At 32.2% G+C, this 18,864-nt stretch overlaps 1 pseudogene; it reads right to left on the bottom strand.

Annotated features, from left to right (window-relative positions):
* Positions 1 to 490: 490 nt before the first annotated feature.
* LOC132745721 (arylsulfatase J-like) overlaps positions 491 to 18,864 on the bottom strand; it is a 37,276-nt pseudogene continuing 18,902 nt past the window's right edge.

Here is an 18,864-nt window from a genome sequence, read left to right as displayed (position 1 = left end):
CAAACGGAGTATTGTTATAAATCTTTTGTTTTTATTACAAGCTACATTGTATTTACTTCGCGAGGAATATGAGACTGTTCAATATATAGAACATATTTGTCTGCAAAGTTTTATATGAATAATTTAAAGTGAAACCTCTATTGCTTATGTAAAAACAAGATGCCAGATGCATGTACATTGCCAATAATAACACAAAATATGAATACATTTCAATACAAAACAGGTAAAAATTGACAACTAAATTCTAAGAGCATTGTGTCGATACAAGATCTAGTCCTCCATGTCTGCAAAATCAATATCTGAAATGGACCGACAGTTTGAACAGCTAATACAATGACATTCTCCACAACCAACCGAACATTCGAGGTCATGTTTGCGACAGGTACATGTCTAAGAGTGGCTTTTTTGCAATTGCATCTGATATTTAAAAGAAAATCTGGAGCAGCGGGTTGTGTAGATTTTGTGGGTACAAGAGTCCTTCGAGAAGTTCCTATCCCCATTCAGTTGGATCTAATTTATCATTTCCAATCCATGTTTGTGTTTGAAAATATGACGGTATAGAGTGTTGCGCCGCAGCATCAGACGTAGGCGGAATGCTTTGAACTTGAATAACAGATGAACTTGACATGGTTTTACTTACAAATTTGTGAAATCTCAGTCTGTTCAAATTTATCTCCCTAGCTCCATCATATAATATCCTCATGGATTTTTCACCACCTGTAATAATTTCTTCTTTGTTGAAGAATGAAATATTGCAGCATTTTGCCGGAACACTTCATTTTTACACATTATTTTAAGAACTGTCACAATCTAGAGAAAGCGTGCAGGAATGGTAGGAGATAACAAATCTCTATTCCAATCACATTTTGGTGTCTTTTGAATATATATGCCAAACTATTTGGGTTTTCATTGTCTGATCTGTAATATACATTCTTCGAATCTGACGAAAATCCAAAACTGACAACAGTCTGTTTAAAACAACATTTCCCCACAGATTGTTTCTCTCAGAACATTTAATTAAGTTGTATTGTTTCCTGCATCCTCGGAAACCCATGTTTTTTACCGTATACATGTATCGGTAATAATATTAAATGTAGTAGATACGAAATGTGTACCGTGGGTTCCGACGATGTGTTTCCTGAAAATCAAAACTTCTACCAGGATGAACATCTACGTTTCCCAGATGCAACTTTAGCAGGCTTACCACAGAACGAGCAATTACACTTAAAAGCAAAGTTAGCATTTGATCTTAAAGGTCTTTTAACTTGGTTACACTTAACATTGGAACTATTTGAAATGTTTCTATTGTGAATAAAATCCCTTCTACAGTCTTGGTGCACAATTTGGCCTGTAATTGTTCGTATACTTGTATACTTGAATTCCTCAGATCGCTAGCATGGTTAACACTGTGGCTTCCCTTCTCTCTGAGAGTGACAATTGGGACCCATTCTGGATATCCTGCGCACAAAATACGCACGTTGTAGAATCTGAAAGCATATTTTAAATCTACAGATCTGTATATAAAATTATTTTGTATATGCATTATTTCACAGTAACCATAGTATTATGTAGTGTAAAATATGAATATACATGTATATAACTTATGAAATATGTTATTTTATGTTTGTGTATTGATTTTCTTACTATTCAGACCAGTATCGACACATATCGTTCATTTTATGAATATAATAAAATCAAATACTAACATTTACTGGTGATATTGGTTTGCTGTTTATTTCCAAAAATATTTAACATAAAATCGTAGTTATATTTAACTATGGCACTTATTGTGACAGTAAAAAGGCATAAATGATAAAAGTAAATGTAAAATACACGAAACCAACTTACCTTTGCCATCCAAACGCTATTGTTGATGAAAAATGATATTTAGTTTTTGGAGGAAGTTTCACGAAATCATATGACAAGTTTTCAATGACGCGCGTGCCTACGTAAAATTGTTACGTCATAGGAAAAAACTGAGTGTACAGTATGGTGTACAGTTCGGGTCTTAAAATATAAAGTTAAAATTCGTGAACTTTGAACGCTTGTAAAAAAAGTTGTGCACAGAGTTATACGTGCAACTTTTTTTCTGACATATACATATACCAGACCTATTCAATGAACAAAGATTCAAAACTTTTGCAATTAGTTCTGGGTCATATTTTATTTTTACTAGACTACTATTACTCGAAGATTTGTTTAAGTTTGAGTTATAAACATGTGTTAAATTAAAAAGAAAACAATACATCAAATAATGTATTATAATAGTGAAACGCTCCCAAATTAAAAAGAAAACCAATATGACGATAATGATTTACTTTGAAGAACACAATTACTAAATTTCAAGCCGGTCTTTTCACAATTAAACCTAGCCATTTAGAATTTCGTAGGTAAACTGTTTGAAATTAACAATATACTTGAGAGATGCCCATTGGTCTATCCCGTCTGACTTGTCAGATTCAATTGAATAAGCACCAGCAAGGTTTGTTATAGTAGGTAGCCAGTCTGTAACGTGCATAAGTTCTTTTGATATATATCCTTCTTCGCCAAAACCAAGAAGAGGGCTGTTAACAAATCCAACCGCGCGTATTCCACCCTCCCACAAAGTACTTTTTGTCCCTTTTAGTGGCCAGTTGCTTCCTCCAACTTTTGGATTAGCGCCATTATCTTTACAAAAGTTATAATAAATGAAAATCGTACTTTATTTTATGACAACGACTATTTAGATATATAGGAAAGATAAGGCTGTGATTGCTTTCTTTAAATTTTAAAGTGTTAAAAAAGCATTTAAATACTTCTAAATTTAATTCTGTCTGAGGCCGTTATGAACGGACATAAAATTACACTTTATCATATGTTGCAATTGCTTGTTATAATCAGATTTGAATATCAAGAAATATAGAACAATACATTATAATCGTGTTATTGTTATCAATAACATGCACTCGTTTTCAATCTAAATATCAAGCTTTAGAGTTTAGCTTTAAACTTTGTCAAAACGAATGAAAAGAATTTCTTAAAAATATCAGAATTGTCAAATTGAAAGTGATGCATATTCGAATTAAATGAGCCTGTTAATTGACAGAACTGGAAAGTGCAAGATACTGTCCAGCCTCTTAGCATGAGATTAAGCAGAATTCAACTATAAAATATTGTTAAGGTTACCCCTCACCAGAGGTGGAAAAAAAGTTTATATGTTTACTAAATAATGCGTACAGTTATAATTACGGGTGTTTTTGTCAAACAACATTGACGTGGCACTCTTGAATTTGACCCTGTAGTCGGTAAGTTCCGTAAACGTTACGATATATTTGTAAATCAATATAAATGTTAATATCGATTTGTTAAAATTGTGTAAATGAAAAATCAATCTTAGAGCAGTTGTTAAGGTGGTTTCTCTTGAAGAATATAGAAATTAACTAGTAGTTTTGAATCCTATAACAGCAACTTATTGTTTTTCTTTTTTCCTTTTATCCTCAAATTACTATTATCTTTAAATTATTGCAAACTCTTTAACTTTTGTACTTTCAGTATAGTATTTTGAATAATTGCCTTTATAGCGTGTATTCGCTTAAGAATTAACTATTGCATAATGTCATATACTGTTAGGAAATAAAAATATTATAGTTTTTAGCTAAAACCAGACCGTAACAATTTGAACGGATAAATGTGACACCTCAAATTATAATAGATTGTCTAGGTACAAAAATTCGCGATGTCAATAACACTTAATCAATCAGTCGATTAACATTTATATATCTAGCACCAGAAACACGAAATTATACATACCTGTACTAAAAATAATCACTGTATTATTCCAAATACCACGCGTTTTAATTGCTTCAACAATGTTCCCAACCTCCTCATCCATACAAGACACCATCCTTAAGTTTTATATCACATGAGAAAAATTGTTTACAGAATATCAGTTTTAAATTTGCATTATTCATTTGAAGTTCTTTCGTGAATCAATAAATTAATGAAACAAACAAATTCTTAAGTTGGTATCGAATTTTAACTAAATATTTTGACACATACTTTTAATATATTACTAATAGCAATATTTATCATCATATTCTTATCAGAAGAATCACAAATTAATTCATTATGCAGACTCATCTTTTAAAATAATTATGATTTCATTTTTTTTTTTATTTGAATTTGATAATGATTTTTGAAAGGTACCTGCATATTTTCGTCGGTTTATATCATTGATATAAGGATATGCGTTAAAATATTTGTCTGGTACCTGGAGAGGAGCATGCACAGCTTGAAATGATAGATATATGAACATCGGCTGAAGTTTAAATGTATTCAAATGGTAATATATGTTTTAGAATAAAACATATGTAACACTTATTCTAGATAAATTCGAAGTGGGAAGAAGCTTATTCATAGATGTACCTAAAATATGTTTCCAAAAATTCTAGTGTCTTGTTTTTAAGAACAGATATTTCTTATGGATCCCGTTTGAGACTGCAAAATATTATTAAAACCGTTTTAACTTATGGTTTGGTTTATCAGAAAGATCGAATGAAGTTGTAAATCCTTAGGGAATCTGTAAATTTATTTGGTTAATATCATCTAAGAGAGTAATTAAATGAGAACATGGACGTTCCAAGAAAATATAAGCACAATAACACCTCTTGAATCACAGGTACAACACATGCAAGGGTACAATATAGGCAATGTACGTAAAAACCCGAAAAGTGACTATTTTAGATTCGTTTAGATGTAATTTAAAAAATTAAAAAAGCTCTTTCAACTCTACTTTACCTTGTCAAAATAATGTTTTTGGATAAGGGTTTTCACTTTCGTTGCAAAGAGACGTGTGGAGTAAGAGCCATTATATTTTGTTATATTTGCCGGTTTATCATTTTCCATTAAATCATAACCAATCATAACTTTCTCTTGATAGTTTCCAGTAATATGGGTAAAATAATCTGAATGTCCGCTTAAGAAACCTGATTGAATGGAATTAAAATGATCATTTTACAGAAAACTAAAAATAAATAACATGATATATTTTATCATTACTCTATTAAACATATATTGGTGTTATAACTATTCTGCTCTCATGCATCAAAATATAAAAATTCTTTCAAAATGTTCATGACATGTTTGCAATTTGCAAATTTATTTAAATTTTGAGATTGATTGACCTATCAAAACTGAACTAAATTTGAGACAGTTTTTACATGGTTCGCAAGGAGCATCATATATATTTACAAATTTGTTACGTAATAATTTTGTTGCATTTAATCATAATATAATGTTAACCCTAACCCTAGATAGAAAAGTAAAATACCAAAAAATGTATCGAATCCACGACTTGTTGGTAAGAACTCCGATTTATAAAATCCCAAATGCCATTTTCCTACCATATGGGTGGCATAACCTGCCTCTCGAAACTTGTCTGCAATTGTAGGGTACTCAAGCGGAAGTCCTGCAGGGGTCGCAGGCCATAACACCCAATTTAAACCTGTATGGATCTGAGGTAAAACGAAAAGCTACATTAATTTGGAAAGTCTTTTATCAGGCCTATATGGCTTCATTTTGTATTTAGTTATCTGCCTTCACTATTATTATGCATATATTTTGAGTTCTGCTTAGGACGGTGATAGGGGTATGACTGGTAGCTTCATTTTCCAGTACCGTCCTTAAACAGGCTTACATACCGACAGATTTTTCTTTGTATTTCACATTTAAGACAATGTCAAGACAAATTGGAATAACAACCATTTTGTTAAATTTGGGATATGAAATGAGCTAAACATGTTCGTAACATGCACTATCTTTTCTTGAACGAGCAATTCTATTGTTGCAAATATTTAACAAAACATAAAATTTCAACTTCATACCTGATATCTCCCTGTTAGAAGTTGTCCGTGTGCCGGTGTACACACAGGTTGGACATAATAATTTTCGAGTCTTACACCTGACATTGCAAGTGTGTCAATATTTGGGGTCTTAATTTCTGAACCATGATATCCAACATCGTAATATCCAAGATCATCGGCAATTATAAAATGATATTTGGTCTTCTTTCTGGATACTGTTGTGTAGTTTTTAATATTCTATTGAATGGCTTTGTTTTCATTACCTTACTGTTTGAAAATATATAACACAAAAGTATAATCACCATAATTTTAATAAGTTGCTTTGCTTTGACAACTATCATTATTACGTGTAAATAAAATTAAACAACTTGATAAAAGAAGAAAATAAAATGAAATCCGAACAGAAACATTTTAATAAACTTCTCCGAATGTAAAAGTGTAGATAATTCTTATCTTTTTATAATGAAAATCTACTTCTAACAATGTAAATTGTAATGTATAAAATCAATTGATGTAGGTTAAATGTTTGATGATAGCAAATAATAGTAAGTAAACAACCAAGAACATATTACTTTAAAAGTCTGTGAATAATGCTCAGATGGCACTTGAAAAATAAAACATTTTATAGAAATGACATTCAGAAATTGGCAAAGCATATCCATGCTTCAAATTGGGATTGACACTCTATTATGCTAACCATAACAACATAACGACCAAATTCACATTTTCCTACCATTGATATTCTAAAGGCAAACATATTATATTATAATATAAAAAACAAGGACCCCTACAGAAAGTGCAAAACAATAAAATTGAAAATGATTAAAGCTTTGTTTGATTAAACCTCTTCATAGGCGGTAGAGGTAATTGCATAAAACCTCACCTTTGAAAATCTATATATGACATAGGAAAGTTATTAAAGAATTTGTATTAATTAACACCCCCACGATAACATGGAAATGGAGCAGCCGGTCTTGAAGCCCTGATTGACTGATACAGCCTGAAAAAAATGTGAACAAATGTGATATGACATATAAGTAGCTTGCCCATGTGGACCTCATAATATTTTACTTGAATATATATTGCATTTTAGCACGAAAATTGACGTCTAGGCCATGATAGGAAACGCGTTATGTATTAAAGATATTGCCCTGTGGAGAAATTATTACCGCGCAAGCTGATGCTAGGGGCGTGAGAGATGTTGTACTTTTTCATTTTCCCTCATGTACAGACTCAATCAAACCGAGTGTGCAATGTTCATGTAATTGTGTTGTTTTTAATGCTTCCGAGGGATTACCTTTTCCCGAAATATCTAAAACATAAGACTAAGTAAAGACTGCAATAATATTGCACTTAGGAGCGTGACAAGAAACCATCCTCAGTTTTGTACCTAGGAATAGTTCTAACGTTTTTCTTAAAACAAAATCTTCCAAATGGAAATAAAATATCACTTATGCATTATCCTCGTCATGTGACATAGTATAGAAAGACATATGATGAATCAGAAACTGGTTAAATATTTTAATGGTGTATATGAATATTTAAATATTAATATTTCTTATGTATGAACTTACTTCATATAATGAATGTTTTAATTCTAAGGGCACTTATATTTTTTACTTTTGCTTAAAATTATTTTTTAATTGCACCAGGCGGACATGTTATTTGAAAAAGTATTTTATTTTTTATTCAAACGTAATTATACTCTTTTAATTTTAAGGAAAAAATATAAATTCTGAGTGAATAATTGTAGTATAATGCATCTGACAGGAATATAATATAGCCTGACTGATTTACTACAAAGCATTTGAACGAATAACGATACAGTATTTTACGGTTACGTAAGAAAACATAATATCTATTTCTATACTAACATGTTAATAAAAATTAAAAAAAAAGAAAATCAATGAAAACATGTTGAACATTATTAAACATAGAAATAATTTATCTTACGACAGTTGGTTTATAAATATGACGTCGAATCTGACTTTATATTATGTGCTATCCTTCCTTGTTATGCCATGAATTTATTTCATGTAATAATGCAGTTGTTAAGCGAAGCATGTTTGAATTTTATGTAAATTTACAAATTTACTGAATCTTGAATATTAAAACATATGCAAAAAAGTCTGAAAAAGCGATATCATTTTCAGTGCCAGTCATTTTCTAATTCCATTGTTGTATCAAGTGTTTGTAACATTGAAAAATATTTGCAGCGTATATCATTATATAAAGGTCAGACTAATATAAAATGGTATTTATCTTCTATTGAAGTTTAACAATATAAGGACATTAACGTTCATCTCTACTTAGGTATTGGATGCCTAATGAAGTATTTCCTTTCTGAAGAGTATTCATATTTCAGTGAGGAGTTGTGATAGAGCAAGGGTTCATACCACAAAAGATGTAATTTCTTTTTCAATTATTTCTTCTTTTTTTCTTTTTGTTTTGTCAGATTGTCATTTTCTTTCATATTAATTTTATATCTTAAATTTGAAATTAAAAAAATGAAAGTTTTATGTCTAATGTATGAAATTGAATAGTATAACGAATTAAAATGATTATAATTTAAAATCAGCATGGTTAACTTTCTTTATAATTTGCACAACAAATGTTTAAAATAGTTTTTGAAATTTGAAGCTCCGATTTCATTTGACAAAATCGGACGTTAATCCTTCCCCACCCTCTTCTTATTTGATGTAAAATGACAGGTACTTGTCTCAATAAATCAAAAAATCTTTTCATATACATTTAAAATTGATTCATTTGAAGTGTTTTAAAAACTATAGTTCTTTATAATCATCTTTCATGTCAGGATAATATTAAACAAGTGAAACCTTTTTACAGAAAATGAAAACATAATTGTTGTTGTTGTTGTTGTTGTTTAAGACTGATACAAAAGATGTGCTTTCATTGTCAATATTCATGGTAAACTTCTGTATTTTTTGTATTTATGTCTAGAATATAGTAAAGTTTAATAATATAAAATTTTAAACTCCTTTTGAAAGAGTGTCATTAAAATTTCTAGTACCTTAAAATATGATAAACAAGATCAACAAGGAAAGGCGGCGTTCAATGAACGCAACCCCCATATGATCCAGCAACAAGAACCAATGGCAAGGAGCCCAGGCGGACCCCAAACAAAAACAGGACAGGGCAAAGACAGAGCACGGACAGGAGTGCTCTAAGCCATAGTGTCTAGTTTTTTAAATAAGAAGACTGTGAACGGAACATCTAAATGAAGCAAACATTTTAGAAAATTGACAATATCCAGAACATGCACATATTTATCAACAGTAAATTTTGTTTTATATGACACATAATATGTCAATTTCCTATCGAAAATGCTTTCGGCACTCCAAATTTGTAGGTATTGATCTGTAAGTCTACTCACATACAAATTAAAAAAAAATAGTAAAAAATTTCGTTTTGGTTCTCACAAATTTAGCCTAATCCATTCCTTAAATAATTTTTCTCTGATATTATAACAGTTCCAACATATTATAAGTTAATCTAGTATATCTATTATTTGGCATTTAAATAGACGTAACCGATATTTAATACATTTTTTGGTGAGTAGATTAACCTTTGCTATCTGTGATATTGACAAATTAATGCTAGCTTTACTTGTTAAATTAAAGCTTTACTTGATGTCGACCACATTACTTGGAGACGACGCCATTTTCGATTCAGATCAGTTTAATAAATTTTATAATCATAAATTAGAGTTGATGAATGGAAGACATGACATTGGCGACGAGGATTAACAACTCCAGTAGGTTTTGTTATGCTGCTTAATTGTTGCTTTACTTAACAGCATGGTTAAAGGAGGTAGAAGCCTGCAAATTCTTCTGTTCACTGTGGCAGAAGACCACATAGCAACGGGTGAAGGGTTGGATAATTAAAAGATGAGCGTGAATTGAGATTTCTCCGCATTAAGGAGCCTGTAAACAAGAAGGATGCAATGCTGATATTTGTTTTTAAGGAGATAAGGCGATTATGTAAGAGCCTTCAAGACCCAGATGAGGGTTATGTTTATACAAAGCTAAGAGATAAATTATCAGAATATTTTGCACCGAAGAAAAATGTGCACTATTCGATATATACATATGTTTTTGAAAGTGGGAGAAAGCACATAACCATATGTAGCAAGATTGCAAGATAAAAGCTGTGAATTGCGACTTTCATGACATTAATGCAAGAATATTGGAACAAATAGTTCAAACAACAGATAACACAGATAACACAATGTGTTACACAAGAAGTGGACACTTCAGGAAACGTTGACTGAGATGCAAATCTAAAAGGATACTTTGTTGCAAGTCAGAGTAATGGGTCAACTAAATACCAATGATGCTGCTAAAATAAGCAGAAAGAAACCATACGAGTGCAAGCATAAGCATAAAGATTCAAGATCAAAAGATAACAGTTAAATTTGTAAATACTGCAATAGGACACACCCACGACAAAAAAGAACTGTGTCATGCTTATGGTTAAATATGTAGTTAATGTGGGAAAAAGAAACCATTTTGGGGTAGTTTGTTTTTCTGATGCACGACAAAAACATAGATATTTTAGCAGACAGACCAGAGGAACAGAAAGTAGAAACATTCGATGTGCCACTGGTGAGTCAGATACAGATGATGAAGAAATTCAAGATCTTGATTTTGTTGAACATCTTACAATTGATAAAATAGAAATTCACAGAGTAAGTGATTTAATAAAAATCAGTTCCAATTGTTATTAATATAGCCATTGTTCACATGAAACCTGACAAGGGAGCAGAAATAAAAGATATGGGTAAACATCATTTTCATGAATTACTGCGTGATACTTCAGAACATATAGTTGTTGAAAAATCCAACCTAAAAGAAGAGATCTTATAAGAGACCTATAACATGGTGTTCACTCTGGTTGTCCACCCAAAGCCGAGGTATTCCAAAATGAGTAAAGAGTTATTTGGACCGCATATTATTAGGGCGTGTGTAGATTTGAGAGTACCAAATAAGTATATGGAGCGAAATAGAACTTTACAGGCACCAGTTATTAAACATTTTACTTGTAAAATGGTGTCCCCCTCCATAAGAATGTTATATTTTGATCCTCAAGGGATTGTTCGGCGTTCAGTGTTGGTGTCCCCCTCAATAAGAAGTTGCTGGGTCATGTAGGGGTTGCGTTCATTGAACGCCGCCTTTCCTTGTTTATCTTAAGCTTGTTTATCATGTTTCATGATTGCAAGATATCTTCTAAAATGGATTTAAAACAAGGGTGCCATCAACTAACACTTCACCTAAAGTCAAGAGCTATTGCTACATTTAGTACACCTAGAACACTTATATTTGGAGCCAAATCTTCACATGATTTTTTTATAAGGCCATGTTTAGAAATTTTGGAGATATTCCTAAATGTCTGAACCAAAGAGACGACATATTCATTGGAGGTGTGACTATGACAGATCACAACACAACACTAAAAGCTGTACTTGAACGAGCTAGAGACTTCGGTATCACATTCAATAAAAACAAATGTCAATTTGGTGTACAAGACATAGAGTTCTTTGGATATCGATTTACCAGTGAGGAACCGTCCATGAACAGACTCGATCATACCGAGCCTGCAATATTTTCAATTTTGCCGCGTTTGGCTTTCTTTAGGGATTCTGATTTCACTCTATTTTAAGCAAAGAACAGAAAAAGTTAGAGTTGTTAAAGAATGTAAAGCTCCAGAATCTAGAGAGGCAGTAAGAAGTTTACTAAACATGATAGGCTATCTGTCAAAGTTTATTAATGTTGATTATGAATAAGTGTATGAACCAGGCAAAGATGCAGCAGATCCGATAGATTACTTGTCGCGTCATCTACTTCCAGAAACAGATATGGATAATACTGAAAAAAAAACAATCAAGATGATTATCAATAATGACCATGGTGTGGTTTTACAAAGCATAAAGGAAAGAACTGCATCTAATAATGTTCCACAGGATGTCCTGAGAGAAGAATGAAATGCAATGATTGGGAAATTCATAAGAACAGGCCAGTGATGAAACCATAGTAACTCTTTTAGCATGACCTATACAAGTCCCAAGGACTACTTCTGAGATGCAAGCAAGTAGTAATATCAGAACAGTTACAGAAGAATGTTATAAAAGCCGCACACAGCATGTGTCATTTTGGCATGACAGGAACAAACCCACATTTTGATAGCAAACTATTTGTTTCCAGGGCTAAATACTATGGTTGAAGATGAGATATCACAGTGCTACCAATGCCAGTTATCAACTGTTGAGCATAAACAGGAACCTGTAAAACCATCCGAAATACCAGAATTAGCATGGCATACCATTTCTCTAGACTATAGTAGTCCATATCCGAATGGTCACTTCAATTTTGTAGTTATTGATAAACGAACAATATCTCCAGTTGTTGAGCAAATAACATCAAAGTTACCTGTGACAGATTACGTAAAATCTTTGTCATGCATTGAATACCAGAAAGGTTAGAATCAGATAATGGTCCTCCAGTGAATTTACAGAACTTACAGAAGAAATGGGATTTATCCATCATACAACACCTGATCACCATTGAGCAAATGGGGAAGCTGAAAGCTTTATGAAAGTATTAAATAAGACAGAGAAGATTGCTCGAAATGAAGGAAAACCAAGCAATACAGCCATTCAGAACATGTCGATGGCATAAAGATCAACGCCACATTCAGCACCAGGCAACATGATATTCTTCATATGAAGCCTTTATGAAACGAAATGTCAGGACAAAGCTTGATTGTACAAACCAATTCAGACCTACAGATGTACAGAAAATGGAAGCTCAGATAGCAGACCTGAGATAAAGCCTACAAGAAAAAGTGGGGAAAAAATAAAAAAATCTGGAAACAAAGTGATCCCTCGGAAGCATTAATCACAACAAAATTATAAGAGAATTGCAGACTCAGTTTAATTGAGTCTGTACATGAGGGATGCTAAATACGTGCAACATCCCTCCTGCCCCCTAGCACCGACTTGAGCGGTACTCAATTCTCAACACTTAACAGTGCTGGCATCAATGATCCCGAAGGACCAGAAAATGTAACAACACTGAAGTGAAGTAAGGGGCAACTTTTTACAGCTGCCACATATCAAATTAGACATCCTAACCCTAATCCAAAATCTATGCAGCATGAATTTTAGATTTATGACAAAGTTTCAAAATAGAGAAATGAATAAATGATTTACACCATATGAGAAAGACGCAGAGGTTTTATGTTCGAGAATTAAGGTTCAACGAAAATCGGATGGACGTATCATTTACAGAGATGCTTCGAAATTTAAATTACTACATGAACCAAGTTATGACCGTTTGAGACAACAATTATGGAGTAACCCAGACAGAAGTAGACAATTGCAGTCAAATAATTAAAAACAAGATGAAAGGGATCTAGAACCCAGAACTGATGGAATTGAAAATGAAGTTGAACATCCAGTAGTGAACCAAGGGAGGTTGAACAACAACAATAAAAAAACGTGTAGTTTCAAAACATACGAGACGTTCACCTTCATCTAAATTCAAAGACTATGTTTTGCATAAAAAAAGATAGACAACTAATAGATACAAAACTTTATTTTTGAAATTTTATTTTTCTATGGTATATTTTTATATTTTTACTTGACGTAGACGACTTCACTTGGAGACAACATCACCTTTGTCTTAAAAGTATTCAGATAAGTTGAATAAACTTGATTATCATGAATAAGAGTTTATTTGTAAAATTACTAAGTCAGCCATAACTGCATCTTTTTATGAATAGTGTTTACCTGTAAAAAAAAACAAGAATAAAGATCCAAGAGGCAAAGGCAACGTTCACAGGACGCAATTAAGTCGAATTAGTTACAAAAAAGTTTTGCTTTTACTGGTGTTTCAAGTGAGCCATCAAACAACCATAAGTAAACTTGTTTATGGTATATATTGCCATTTTTTAAAAGTTTTCTACACATTCGGCTCTTCTTTGGCTTACTGGGGTGGGGTAAACATACCCCTTTGCAAATGATGGTAATGAAACATGCTGCCTCAATTTTTCGCCATGGTTAATGTTGAAAATTTTCGAACAGTTTCTTCTGTTTACTACTTTTGACAGCCTCTGGATATTTATCATACAGCATTGACATCTGGTCCCATATTATTGGATTTGATTTCAGACCTGTCGCTCATCAATTTCTGTTTACTGACTCAAATTCCCCACATAAAGGTCAATGGTAAAATTGTTTCGTAACATCACAGCCTCATGAATTTTATTTTGTATACAAATCATGAAATGTAACCCGGCCTTTTCTGTCCCTGACCCATATTTATATATTTAATTAAGATAAAACACTAAAGACAGATATCATATCCTTTTTCATTGGTAGATATACATGTAACATCATTTTCTAAAAGTGATCGAATTCAATTGGAGATTATTATATTGATTTCTTACTGTAGTCTGATTAAAAAATCAGACCGATATTGATTTTAATTCTGGTAAAATAGCTGATACTTTTTCAACATTGTACCAGATTACTCACAAGAGTATTCCAGCAATCAAAATGAGTACGTATAGTAAATAAAGAATAAATGGATCAACGATAAATTCAACGATAAAGCCATGGTTCAACGATAAATTTTAGAAAGCTGTAAGTACACAGAACGATTTGTTTCCATTATCCGAAAACCTAAATAATCATAGAATATCCTATAGCCAAAACTAGAGGATCAATTCATCATCTAAGCGCAAGTCATTGAAGTCATATAATTCAGATATAAATGCAAATATCCACGAAAAGGTATTGGATGCATTTAATTAATAAGCGGTTAATACGCATTGGCAAAAACATTAAAAACTAACATACAAAACAACAAAAAACAATCAATCAAACAAACAAACAAACTCTTCGTCAAATAATTATTCAAATTACTTTCTACAGCATTATGTTTCTAAAAATTATAAGAGTTCAAACAACTTTTACTTCAACATAATTATGACAAAAATATCTCTTTTACATTAAAGATTTAGTTAATTCGATCAAGACAACAAAAGGTACAGCAGCAGGTCCAGGTACCAATTTCTTAAACATTTTCCACACCAATCTCTTAATTATCTTCCATCTTAAGATATTAAACAACATTTTGGTGCATGTTCTAAAAGTTCGAAAAGAGTTGTGGTATTTCCAATTCCTAAACCTGAAAGGGATAGTACTGACCCTGAAAATTACCGTCCCATTTCACTAAAAAGCAACTTATGCAAAACATTTGAAAGAATGGTAAATAATCCCCTGGTATGGTTTTTAGAAGTTACAGAAATAGTAACTAGCTTTCATTCATGTTTCTATGAATATAATACAAACAATCATCATGTTCACCTTGAATCTTTTATTAGAGAAGCTTTTATAAATAAAAAGCACTTGGCTTCAATTTTATTTGATCTTGCAAAAACCTTATGATTCAGCATGGAAAAATGGTATCCTTAAAGATTAAAAGAATGCAGGATTAAATAGTAGATTCCAATCTTTGTTTCTAGCTTTCTTGCCGATAAAAACTTTAAAGTAAGACTTATTTCAACTGCCTCGAAAAAGGGTTCTGTCCAATATGCAATGTAGAATTATTGAACAGTATAAGTCCAGATAGAAAAGTTATATTCAAACCAAATAGCAGCGACAATATCTTTAAGAAACTAAAGGAATCTAAGCTTTTCTTCAAATTATTCCTCTTGCTAGTAAATAGTCAAGCTTTAGTTAACTTACGAAATGGTTACTCATATTGGAATGTTTCTAATACAATTACATGTGTTAATTTCTTTAAAAATTCAAAAGCTAGGAGATTGTCCAAAGGTTATCTCCTCTAGCAAGATTTTTTGTTTCTTAGATATTGATGAACTAATTTGAGCAGATTTTAAAGACATTATTATATACACAATATATTTGTCTTTTGTAACGGAAGATAATATAGATTTATTTGATTATTAAACATCATTTTTTATAATAACTTTAAATCTTTACAAAATGAATTGTTTATTGTTTTGAAGAATATATAAAACTTAAATGAAAAGAAAATATTTATGAAAAATACTTGGTTCTGTATTTAAGTTTTATACAGATATATTAATATCTATTTATTTTTAAAGAATACTTTAATTTTTAACCAATCATTATACTATGGTGTATGTTCATATCTGACATAGGCCCTAAATTTACTAGAAACTATTGCATATTTTGTTGTATAGACACAAAGAAGATCTACTTCTATCCTTTCAGTTTAGTGTTCCATAACTGCGGTGGCATTGCATTTTTTTCACAAATGCAATCTTGTTTGAAGTTAGATACGTTCTCGTCATTAAAACTTTTTTATAAACACGTGTCTTGTTTAACAGAAAACAAACATTTATCTATCTCATTAATATACAAACAGTTAGTTAGTCTTTTTGTTGACGTTATACACTAGCTCTTTCTATTTCGGCGTGTTATGTGAAGTGATATTGCAGTATGTGTCAATCACAAAACAATAGAACCTTTGGCAGTAAAATGACACAGTGGTATTTATAATTCATTTGTTGCCATTGCTTACCACGATTTGTTTGGTATGACAAATTAATATACCTGTAATACGAACGAAAAAATTATACAGAAAAAAAACAAGAATAAAGATCAACAAGGTAATACCCCGGTCACATATTCACGGAATACGCCCACGGAAGAGCCACGGATTAATTCCGGCATTGTCGGTAGCTATCCGTACTAGTCAGTAGCACTCCGTATCGTAACCGTAATCAATCGTAGTAGTCCTTGTATATCCGTAGCGATCCTTGACAATTTTTGAACATGCACAAAAATTTGCTACGGAAAAATCAACCGTAGCGTATCCCTATTAGTCCGTATTAAACCGTACTGATACGTACTGGTCCGTACGAAAACCGTACTAGTCCGTACAGATTCGTAGTCCACCAACTTGTCAAGGATTCCCACGATTTGGTACGGAGAACTGCGTATTTGTACGGTTACCCTACGTATAAGCTACGGATTAATACGGATTAATACGGCATTGTCACGGAAAACCACGATCGTAATACGTTGTACCACGGGGAGGCAAGGATTAGCACGGTCTTATACGATTTATTGCGTTTAATACGGATGAATTTAGTATCATGTACTTTTTCAAGGGTATAAATACTACCTTCTTGTTACAAACAGACATATTTGCGGAAACATTCAATAAATGATAATTGCCATTTACTTGCTGCAACTTTATATTGAAATGGCTCAGAATGCGGAGGCAGTGGTCGAGATACTTGATGACTTGCATAGAGGTAAAATATATATTAATGTAGTACTACAATTCATTGGTAATAGAATAACATTTAATGTTATATATTTTACAAACATTGAATCGTGAAATTGGAGTAAATATGTATATAAAACGAAGTGTCTCATAAGCCTCGGACGCTGGCCCTTGAGTGATAATAAGATTTATTAACAAGCTTTTTACATATTTTTTAAACATAAACATTCACGATAATTAATGTAATTGTGAAATGAACAGCAAATCTTAAAATTAAAAGAGAAGCATGTTGATCAACATTTTTCATTAATGATTACTAATCCATATCTAATCAGGTAAGAGAAGACAGACGAGATGGTGCTTTTACGAAGACCGCTTCATGTTTAGTATGAGGCTCTTATGGCCGAACTTGTTGAAGATCCAGCGTCCTTCAAGAATTTTACTTTAATCGGACCTGATGTGTCTCGGGGGTCGGACGCGATTAGGCCAAATCCTGTCCGCCAAAATCATTGAACTTTGCAATTCGATTTCTAGGTGTTGTTTTCTTGTGAGTCATTTGGAAAATGAGCAAGCAAAAGGTTGTGGACGGATGTATAAGTTCCATTTAGATTCGTGGCAATTCATTCTTCTCCGTATCAATTCGTTCATCTCCGTATCAGACCGTACTTATTCTTACAAACCCGTGGTTATACCGTAGCAGACCGTACAGTATCCGTAGTGCATCCGTCCTGATTCGTGTCGCTCCGTATCAAACCGTGTAGGTCCGTAACAATCCGTGTCTCTCCGGGGGCTTTTGGTGGTAAATTCGTCGGACTCCTTACTGATACCGTTGTGTGTCCGTACCGGAACCGTAGCGGACTACGGAATTTCACATTTCCGTAGTAATCCGTGAACGATTAAACAGTAGCTCTTCCGTGGCATTATCCGTGAATATGTGACCGGGGCATAAAGGAAACGTTCACAGGACGCAGCCCCCTGACATACCCAAGTAGGGCACTTAACAAAAACTTGGAGTGGACACAAGGGCGTCGAAAGGAGTGGGAAATGTAATTTGTGAATTAATATAAACTTAAAAGGGCCCATATGGGAATTAAAGGGATAAGGGTTGTAATGGTGAAAAGGGGGTGGTATAAAAATGAGAGAGGAGGCGTGTCAGAAAAAGTCAAAGGTTATTTAAAAGTTAAAAGTTCAGATTATTGACTTTCAAACAGGTGTATGAAAAGTTCATGAATATATAAACTCTTATTAAAGATAGGTTGTGTTTAAATGCACGATTATAACTAATTATCACTGGACCCTTTTTTACATTTTTGTACGATGATCCGGGTATTAAGTAATTTATTTTGACCTTTCTTCATTACAAAATATATTTTTCTCATATATTTACATAAACAATAGAACACTTCAATTTATAAGGTGTACAATTAAGGGAAAAATATAAAGTAAGATACATATTTTCAAATATTTTCATTAAATTTCATTATAAATAAACGAAACTTTTATCAAGCTAGCATAGTTCCTTAAGTTTTAAAAAAATCGAAAAATTCAATACTGACTTACAAATATTAGCCACCATTCAGACATATTATATCGAATCACAATAAAACTGTTTCAGATTTATATGTGATTTTTTAGCTATACAATCTGATGAAAATTAAATAAAACGAGTTTTTTTATACTTCTAAAAAAGAGCGCATATTGTTGTTACATAATCTTTCCTCATA

Source organism: Ruditapes philippinarum, unplaced genomic scaffold, assembly GCF_026571515.1.
Source record: "Ruditapes philippinarum isolate M1 unplaced genomic scaffold, ASM2657151v2 ctg2391_1_1_1_1, whole genome shotgun sequence".
Lineage (NCBI taxonomy): Eukaryota > Metazoa > Mollusca > Bivalvia > Venerida > Veneridae > Ruditapes > Ruditapes philippinarum.
Note: the sequence above shows the minus strand (reverse complement) of the source record. Positions and strands in the feature narration are given on the sequence as shown.